General features: G+C 46.3%; 1 long non-coding RNA gene across 1 annotated transcript; it reads right to left on the bottom strand.

The window, feature by feature from the left end:
- Window positions 1-1,173: 1,173 nt before the first annotated feature.
- On the bottom strand, window positions 1,174-7,729 carry LOC148683491 (uncharacterized). Its single transcript, XR_015947001.1, has 4 exons — window positions 7,590-7,729; window positions 5,379-5,489; window positions 3,926-4,060; window positions 1,174-1,683 (listed from the first exon to the last, which is right to left on the bottom strand). It is a non-coding gene; the product is annotated as an uncharacterized LOC148683491 (long non-coding RNA).
- Between the last annotated feature and the right edge of the window lie 2,132 nt (window positions 7,730-9,861).

The raw sequence follows: 9,861 nt of genomic DNA, 5'->3' as shown, positions 1-9,861 counted from the left end.
AAAGGACCCAGTCAAAGGCATCCATGGGGTGTGGCGCTCATCTTGCTTTCAGGCCGAGGGAGCCGACGTTTGTCCGCAGAAACCTTTCTGGCTCATGTGGCAGCATGACTAAACCGCTTCTGGTGCAATGGGACACTGTGACGAAAGCCAGAGCGCACGGAAACGCCGTTTACCTTCCCGCCACAGCATACCTATTTATCTACTCGCACTGGTATGCTTTTAAACTGCTGGGTTTGCAGGAGCTGGAACAAAGCTCACCCCATCGCATGGATTCAAACCACCGACCTTCCGATCAGCAATCCCAAGAGTTTTCGTGGTTTAGACTGCAGCGCCACCCGCTGTGGAAGGTATAATGTAGGCTAGTTTGCTTTAAAATGTGAACCAAATAAAATGATCTTCCCTCCGTAATCTTGCAGCATTTTCAGTGGAGAATCTGAGTGTGAGGAAAAGGTTAAACCTGCTTTCCAGTTCTCTTCCACACAGACACATCCCCGTTCCCAGTCTCCATGCTAAGGTGACAAGAGGAATGTATGGTTGGAAACCCCCTTTCCCTTCTCTCACGACATCTTATTTTGTCCTGAGATGTATGGTAAAGAGACTGATGACCTGAAAACACAAACAGGCGTGACCTATAAACATAGCTTTTGTACCTACAAACAAGGGAATTTCTGAAGTGATAAACGAGTGGATTGTTCCTAGTCTTTCAAAGTAGCTACCATGTGTCAGGTACATGATGAGTGACTTCCACCTGGCTGCTGTATAGACAGCAAGCAGTAGCAGTGAGCTCTGACCAAACACAAAGAAAACAATAAGGTTTAGGTCCCATGCTGGGAGGAACATCCTAAGAATCAAGCTGGTGAAATGCTATGTCAGGTTGTCCCATGATGCTCTTCCATCACTCAAGGTCTGTAACAGGAGGTTGGCCAAACATTTGATTTTGGTGTGGGACTAGTCCCTAGTTCAATATCTTTTTGTGACTGTCATTGCCAATCAGGGGCATCTCCTGGTTTTAGGAGACCCTTGGCAAAGTGTCCTTGTGGGCCTCTCCTACTCTGGTGGGTTTACCTAACGATGATGTTGGTGATGTAATCTGTCTTGCAAATTGCACTTTAGAAACCCAGTGAGTCAGGGGGTATAGCATAACTATTGATCAAGACCAACTGCTTTGATATTTTATTACAATCAAGTGGTATCTAAACCATTGTGAAATTATATGCATTAATCAGGCTGCAGTAGAAATGAATTCATTAGCTTATTCATACACACTGAAAATGGATGAAGAAAATATTATGAACTTTGAAGAATGATGTAGTGACATAAAGGGAAACATGATATAGCATTTACAAAGTAACATGGATTAAAAATGGCATAAATGTAACATGTAATTCCGTTGACAAAGCAATGCAAGCAATAAAGCCACAAGACGGGTTGTGATTGGGAGGTGTGACTGGGAGTAGGGGAGAGAACGGGCACATTGCTACACAAGCTCCCAGAATCCCCATCTCAAACTGTTGTTATGCTATTATGTTATTATTAGCTCTGATGGGACATCATGGGGCCAGATATTGTCCGTATTGCAGTAATTTTTTCGACAGCACCAGGTAAGATTCCTATAGTGCTCATCTCGTAGTACATGAATACAGTTACCAACGCAGCCTCGGTCCACAAACAGTGTATGATCATCTGTGCCCAAGAAAAGAGACAAAAAGAGAGAAGAGTCAGCCTTGGGTGGTGTAAGGGACAAAAGGTACAGAAGCCCCCCTCCCATCCTGAGGAGCAGTAGCTCCTCCCCCAGCACCAGCGTCAGCGGCGAGGGGGAAGAGTCCAGTGGGGAAGGAGGAAGTAGGGGACAGGGCTCCGGCAGGATGGCGGAGCCTCTGCTGCGAGGTAGACAGGAAGAGAGAGAGAGGGAAGAGGGGGAGAAGGAAAACATGGAAAGGAGAGCCTGCCTCCCTCCGGTTACGGAATTATGCCGGTGGAAACGGGGGAGGAGGTTTGGAATGCCCCGTCTCTTATGTTGGAAAAAAACGCTGGAACCTCCATTCCAGGGTTCCGTGTGAGACTGAAAACATGTATCCTGTACAGCTCTAGCACTGTAAATAGACTGCACATAATAAAAGCATGAAAAGGCAACGGTGTGGAGAATCGTTACTCTAGAGTAGTCACAACGCTCCCTCTGTGACAGGTGGCATTGAATTTGTGGTGGAAATATTTCAAACATTTCCTGAATGTGAGAAAACTCTATTTGGACAGGCATGCAAAAATGTAGTTATGCTTTCCTAAGTACAACTGCTACCACTAACATTTGAGGAGGTTCAAAAACAAACACTTCTCCAATTGCATTAACTCACTCTGCATCCCCCTTTACAGGAATTCAGGAGCCACCTGATTAAGAGGACACACAGGTTTGCTGCCGTCACACATCTACTTTGGCCTCAAAGTTGCAGTGCGGGCATTCCATAACAGGATTAACTCAGCACATATGGCGTTCAGCAAGGGTGAACCCACAGCAAAGTGCTCCACAAGATAGCACTTTGAAAGGGGCTTCTGAAGTTCCAACAATGCTTTGAAAGAGGCTTGGTGAGATTCGGCTGCCAGCTGATTGTTGGGTCTTTAGGAGCCCCATGCAAAGCTCTATCTTTGTAAGACCCATGTGGGCAAAAAAAAAGCTCACCTGATGTCATTGTGACATCAGCATTAGCGGCTAGTGCCCATTGAAAGCAGGCAGGCCAGCAGTAGGTGAACACAGAGCCAAAGGCAGACCAAGCTTTAGTTTCTGCAATGTGGGGTGATTACAGATCCCAGTCTGTTGATATCAAATAAAGACATGGCTCTTGTTTATCGAGCTATCTGTGCCTTTCCCTTTTCTTCTGGTTTGTGGTGGTTGGTGGTCTTTGGGGCTGGTGGCAAGGGCGTACCCACCATGGGGCAAGTTAGGGCAGCTGCCCTACTCTAGAAGCAGGGCTGGTGGGCAGAGGCGGAGCACAGCCCGGCGGAGCGCGAGTTCGCCATTCCCGCCGCGCCGCGCCGCACCCTCCCTCCAGCTCCCCGGCGCGCCCTCAGGCAAGGCCAAGCGCGGCTGGGAACCAGGGAGCGCGGCGCGGTGGGCAGGAACGCCGAACTCGCGCTCCGCTGGGCTGGGCTCCGCCTCCGCCCACCAGCCCTGCTTCTAGGGAGGGGCACAGCCCGGCGGAGCACGAGTTCGCAGTTCCCGCCCGCCGCGCTGCGCCCTCCCTCCAGCTCCCCGCCGCGCCCTCTGGCAAGGCCAAGCGCGGCGGGGAACCAGAGAGCGCGGCGCGGCGGGCGGGAACGCTGAACTCGCGCTCTGCTGGGCTGGGCTCCGCCTCCGCCCACCAGCCCTGCTTCTAGGGAGGGGCACAGCCCGGCGGAGCGCGAGTTCGCCGTTCCCACCCACTTTGTGGCCCTCCCCTTCCGTGCCTTGGCCCCTCCCCTTGCCCCCCCCTAGTTTTGATCCTGGGTACGCCCATGGCTGGTGGGGCAGGGAGAAGGGAGCTCTGATAGTAAGTGAAACCAGAGTTCATGGAAGAGAGAAAATTCAAGTGTCCCCCTCCCCCCCCCATCCTCCTCCTCATTGAGATTCAGGAGGAGGAAGCTGATACCCAGTTTCACCCTCTGGACTGGTTGTAATTAAGAAGGCAAGGCAAGTGAGGGCTGGCTGAGGGCAGACTGAGTTTGGTGGGGCAGTGCCTCCTTGGCCCTCATAGGCCAGCCTTCACTGGGCATCAGGGGATTGAAAGTAGGATAACTCTGTTAACCTGTCAAAACCTGGACTGCAATGGCTGAGGGAGGTATTAATCTGGCTTGCCAGTCAAATCCAACTCCCTATCCCTGGCTTAGTAACTCTCATGTAAAGTAGAAATTACTGTAAGTGACACCCCCTCCCCATTTCCCCTTTAAGACTCACCATAGCTCACCATTCTGTTGTAACAATATGCAGTTACTTCAGTAATACAGGTGAATACGTGTTTTGCACATTCATTGTTTGGTTGTACATCTTCACAGCCATGACACCTGAGATCTCTTGTATCCTCTTGTACCTCTGAGGAGAGGAAATTCAATACACTGATTTAACGATGTGATCCCACCAACCACCTGTTCAGGCAGCATGTGATGTGATCAGTGCTATTTTTCTAGAAAAAGAGGTGCCGGAACTCACCCTGAAACACCGCCCTCATTCTCTTAGAGTGGCAATGGTGTCCCCCTGAAAGTTCCGGCTGGGGGAAAAAAAAGCCCTGGGTGTGACCAATACATGTACACACAACTAGAGTTCTCCTACAAGAGAGGGGACCCTGAATAGACCCGAGTCTTCCCTCACATGCTGAAGCTCTTAACACAGAGTCCCTTCATCCACTGCTGTGGGACAAGTTCACTGAACACCACAGTGAGGGGGAAAACCTAGCCTGATTAGGCCTAGCCTCTTGCTCATCTAGTACTAAGACAGGGGTGGGGTTAGTCTGCTGGGATCAGTATTGCAGCTGATCCTTTCATTCTGAAAGCCAGTGCCAAGCATCTGGTTGCCAGTGCACAATCAGGAGCATGCTTCAAGCCCCCCTGCATTGCTCATTGGCAGTCACATTGCTACCTGACCTGCACCTGATGTCACAGACCTGCCGGGGAATTGGCTTTGAAAGTGGCTGCTCTAAACCTGGCTAGTTGGGAATTGCAAGCAGGCAGGAGAAGCTGTGCAGAACTGCCTGCATTTCAATGCCAGGTGCAAGAGAAAACATGAATTGTGCTCCTTGCTGTTACAAAACAGCTAGCACAAACATAGCTTTTCCTATCGAGGGTGGAAATAATGCCTTTACATTGGAATTCTAAAACAAAGGGCTATGACCTTTAGAACTGGCACAGGAAGAAAGGGGGAGAGGTGAATACCTTTGCAAACAAGAATCTGTTTGTTATGGATACAATGTGGCATATATTGGATTTTTGGTTTTGGTTTATAGTCTCTCTCTCTCTCTCTCTCTCTCTCTCTCTCTCTCTCTCTCTCTCTCTCGTGTGTGTGTGTTGCAAGTGACCTTTTGTTTTCAAAACATTTCCCCGCTTCATTTCTGAGTATATGGTGAATTGGACTTTGCATTCCTGCCTATCTGCTTGCCTGCATATGTGCATATGGCAAGTTGCAAAGCTGGGTTCAAAAGAAGCAACCATGATCACTCTGAAAAATGTTCCCATAGCTTATGACTTCAATTTTCACTGAAAGATCTTTGTGAAAGATTCACAGCTTGACCCTGTCCATGCTTACTCAGACCTAAGACCTACTGAACTCATTGAGACTTATTCTCAAAAAGCTTTGCACAGCCTTGTGGCTTTGGTGGCAATGATACCTCACTCGGACTGAGCAGACAAAGACTTACCAACGGTCTCCAAGCAGAGAGCAACTAAGAAACTGACAGCTGGCATCTTGTACAACATCTTCATTCCACTGATTCAAAATGTGAGACGAAGTTGCAGCAATAACAGAGAATCTAAAAGTCAGCCAGAGAATGAAGTGCTATTCGTGGTCAAGGTTATAAACTGGACCATGTAGGATGAATGGAGGTGGGTTTATATATTGGATCTTAAGCAGTAATCTATTAAAATACCAAGGTGCAAATTCATTCCTGAAACACAAGGGCCCTCATATCACATGCCCTTGGCAGGAATAATGGTGGTGAAATAGTCACTTATAAGCAGCATGCTGTGATTTCTAAAACCAGAAGAATCCCAGATCACTAGAACCTATCCCCCCTTAAAATCATAGAATTGTAGAGTTGGAAGGGACCCCAAGGGTCTTCTACAACCCCCTAAAATGCAGGAATAAAAGTAGCTGTAATCCAGATAAATTCTAAAACAGCTGTAATACAGATAAATGCAAAAGTGGTAGGATTTTGTTAAGATCAAGCATTACTGAGTCTACTAAATGAACTTACTAGATAAGGAAAAAACATTGCCAAGAAATACAAAAGCTGAGCTGCAGTAAAACAGCCATTTCATCAAGGGAGAAAGTGGAGATGGTGGGGATGCGAAATCTTATCCTGAGCCTTATCCTGCCTGAATCTCAAAATTCATGTGATTCACAGTTCTTCTCCCCTTGACAATGGTGCTGTAGTGGCAAATTCAGAAGCATAGCTGCCAAGTTTTCCCTTTTCTCGCGAGGAAGCCTATTCAGCATAAGGGATAACTTGGCAGCTATGTTCAGAAGTGCTGAAGTGGGGTAGTCACAGCTATGCCCTGTTACAACCATGCACCTCATACATCCTTCTGACATTATGCAATTTTTTTTTTACAATTATACAATAATTTGGTGTGCATTGTAGCAATCAATGCATGTTTTGCCTTTGAAGTAGATCTATTCATCTGTTATAAGATCCAAGATCTTATGATGACAGGGGGTATATAAATGTATATAAATAATATAATAAACAAATCTGCATGAGCAGAATATATATATATATATATATATATATATATATATATATATATATATATATATATATATAATAATGTCTCTGCGAAGTTTAGTTAGTGGGTTGTAACAATAATAAGCATTTCTCTGTCCATTGTACCTATCAACTGGGATTTGGAGAGGCGTCTGTTTGTGTTCAGCATATACGACTCACGGCTTGATTCTGTCAATGTTCATTCAGAATTAAATCCCACAGAGCTCATCTCAAGGTACTGCATTGTATTGCAACCAACTGTTGTATGGATGCCCGAGAATTCCAGCGAAAACAACAACAACAAACAGAAGTCCAAATTGCCAATGTTCATTTTCTCTCTCTCTCAAGTCCGGAACAGAAATCAATCCAGTGAATGCCAATTCACTGTTGTTGTTTTCAGTCCAAAAATGTTGCATAACTGGTGGTCTTTCTCCCTTCATTGCAGGGGATCTTTTTGCTTCCGGTACTTTGTTTATTATTATTATTATTATTATTATTATTATTATTATTATTATTATTTCTTTACGGCCCTATACCCGGAGGTCTCAGGGCAGTTCACAGAACAAAATCAAAATATAAAACCACAATTTATATAATCAGAATAAAAACAACAACCTAATAACCCCCCAACCCCCCCCCCCATTTTAAAAGGGCATAGGATGCAAATTGGATCAACCAAAGGCCTGGTTAAAAAGGAACATTTTTGCCTGGTGCCTAAAGGTGTATAATGACAGCGGCAGGCAAACTTTCCTGGGGAGAACATTCCACAGACGGGGAGCCACTGCAGAGAAGCCCCGTTTTTGTGTTGCCACCCTCTGGACCTCTCAAGTAGGAGGCACACAAAGGAGGGCCTCAGAAGATGATCTCAGGGTCCAGGTAGGTTCATATGGAAAGATAATAATATCACTTGTAATCCAAACTGGCAGAGGAAGAAACAGAAAATGTAATTCTTAGATAATGAATAAATAGATCACGTTGTTCACCCTTCAAAAGGTTGAACATTCGCAGAGGGACCCACACATTTTATTTCTCCCCCAGGTGTTTGCTAGATCTGCCAAATGCATGAAGGTGCCTATCTCTTCTATCTTCAATAAGATTTCAATCAAACTCCCAACCGTGGCCCGGGAATAAATCCTGCCTGCCTACCTTTCCCATCCTCTAGCGTAGGAGGTGCTCAGCGATTCATTTGTTGCCTGTAGCCATCAGATTGCTTTCCTTCTCCAACCTAACTTTTCAGGATGAGCACAAAGGCATACAGGTCTATGATTCTGGGGCTCTCTTTTCTGCTTTGCTTTGAACCAGGTAAATTGCCAACAGAAAACCCAAAGTCCTCCTCCTCCTGCTTGCTGCTGCTGCTCAAGAAGCTTTTCGGTTGGTACAATGGCAGGCTGAGGATAGAAAGCATCTTGAAGAAATGTGTAATGGTTAGTTCCAGAAGACAAAGGAAGGACCTTCGTATCCCTCCCACAAAATAGTGACAGTCTGCAGACACAATAAGTGTGCATAGGACTTCAGTCAATATGAGGTTTCAGCTCAGTCTTGGAAACTGCATCTGATGCACATCCCCTGGCATGACATAGATGAGTCCTTAAGGAGATGCTTTCTATTTTCTGCAGAATCCTTGTCGCTTCTCCATTCTAAGTGACCATCTTTAACCCTCTGCTGCTTTACACAGATGGAGCTATCCACTGCCATGTCTGTGACAACGTGAAGAAAGACAATACCTGTTCCCATAAAACATACATTTGTTCTGGGGGCGTTGCAGAATACTGCTACACTCGGAGAATTTCTCGAGGTGAGCCTTAAGAGGTGAGGCTGGAGGTTCCATGGCAGACTCACCATGCATGTGGCTTTATTAACAGTTGGCCGCTCTAATGCTGATCAGAAAAGAGTTTTATGCTGATACTAAGGAGGGGTGAATCTATCAACTGCAGTTTCTCATTTCCCCAGTTTTAGGGTTGCATCCCCGTGCTGGTCCTTTTCAGAGCAGACCCACTGAAGTTAAGAGACATGGCCACCTTGGGGCCATTCGTTTCAATGGGTCTACTCTGAGTAGGTTAGTGGAATATTTTTCTGTATTTGACTTCTTAACATTTCCCCATCAATTTCTGAATTCTTTTAAATCCCCATTTAAAAAATAGTACAAATTTCCAATAATATTCACATTTTTGCATACAGTTCTGGTGAATATACACTCTTTTTGCAAAGCAATTTCCCCTAATAGAATGTATTTTATTTTCACCAATATATGTACACTTTGCACTAGTAGACACATGTTCACACAGATATGCAGCACCCTTCCAGGTTAGAGGGGTGGGGAGAGGGAGTTGCAGTTCTCCATAAAAAAATCCATCTTTCTCATCAGGGGATCAATCTACTCATGTCTGGGTTTGGGGGATTGTTTGTGGTGCTGGGCTAGAGAGACAGAATAAGGATGCTGTTAGTGTATGACCTGCCCTGCTCCTATGTAACCTACCTGACCAAGTTGGCTGAGGTAGTCTCAAATATGGCGTTGGAGAACCCTCACACGTGTTGTTGGGGGGCCTCAGAATCCAAGCCGAGGCTGCCTCAGATGAACTGGCTCAGGACTTGGTAGCCCCCAGAGGGCTGTCTCAGTACCTCAATTATCCAGCACATGTGGTGGGGCATACAGACTGGTAATACTCTTTTGATTGGGAGGCTCGTTATGAGTCCATTATCATGGATGGATGGATGGAGTGAATGTAGCTACAGCAGTCGGCAAGAATGGGGGACCCATTGAGTTGGTCCATCCTCAGAGACTGATGGAATCTGATGGATTCCTGAATGGATTCCTCTGAGGGATTTCCTGGCTGGCATGGCTGGCACTCCAGCTGAGGCTGTTGCCTCACTATGGGATGGTGAGATGCCAAGAGACCCTGACTCGATCGCCCCTGAGCAGCTTTGCTGTCACTGTGGAACAAGTAGATCACCTTGGTATTCTAGTGACCTGCATGCAACGAAGCAAGGGGATTGGAGGTTAGAGGGTAGATGGTGCAAGACTAGGTCCAAACCTGACCGAGGCGGCACCACTGTGCCTACCACATGGTGGTGGAAGTGGCAAAGGAGAAGAAAGCTTACTTCTCTGCTACCATTGCGTCTGCAAGTAGATGTCCAACAGAGCTTTTCTGAGTGGTGAAGGGGCTTTTCTCAGCTGGCCAAGAGAAGGTTCCTCTGACACTCTAGGAGTCCTGCTGTAACCCCTTTGCGAGGCTCTTTGGGGACAAAATCACTCAGATTTGGACAGTGTTAGATGCCATAGTTAGAGCAAGTCTGGTGTAGGTGTCTAGAGCAAAGTCTGTTCCATCTATGCTGGGTCAGTTTATACTGTTGTGGACAAGCTGCTTGAAGAAGAAGGCTGATCACCTTGACCCTTGCCCATTTGAGCTTCTTTGAAGTA

The sequence above is a fragment of the Zootoca vivipara genome, chromosome 14 (genome assembly GCF_965207765.1).
Source record: "Zootoca vivipara chromosome 14, rZooViv2.hap1.1, whole genome shotgun sequence".
In the NCBI taxonomy this organism is placed as follows: Eukaryota; Metazoa; Chordata; class Lepidosauria; order Squamata; family Lacertidae; genus Zootoca; species Zootoca vivipara.
The sequence above is the reverse complement of the archived record's forward strand: the minus strand, read 5'-3'. Positions and strand labels throughout refer to the sequence as shown.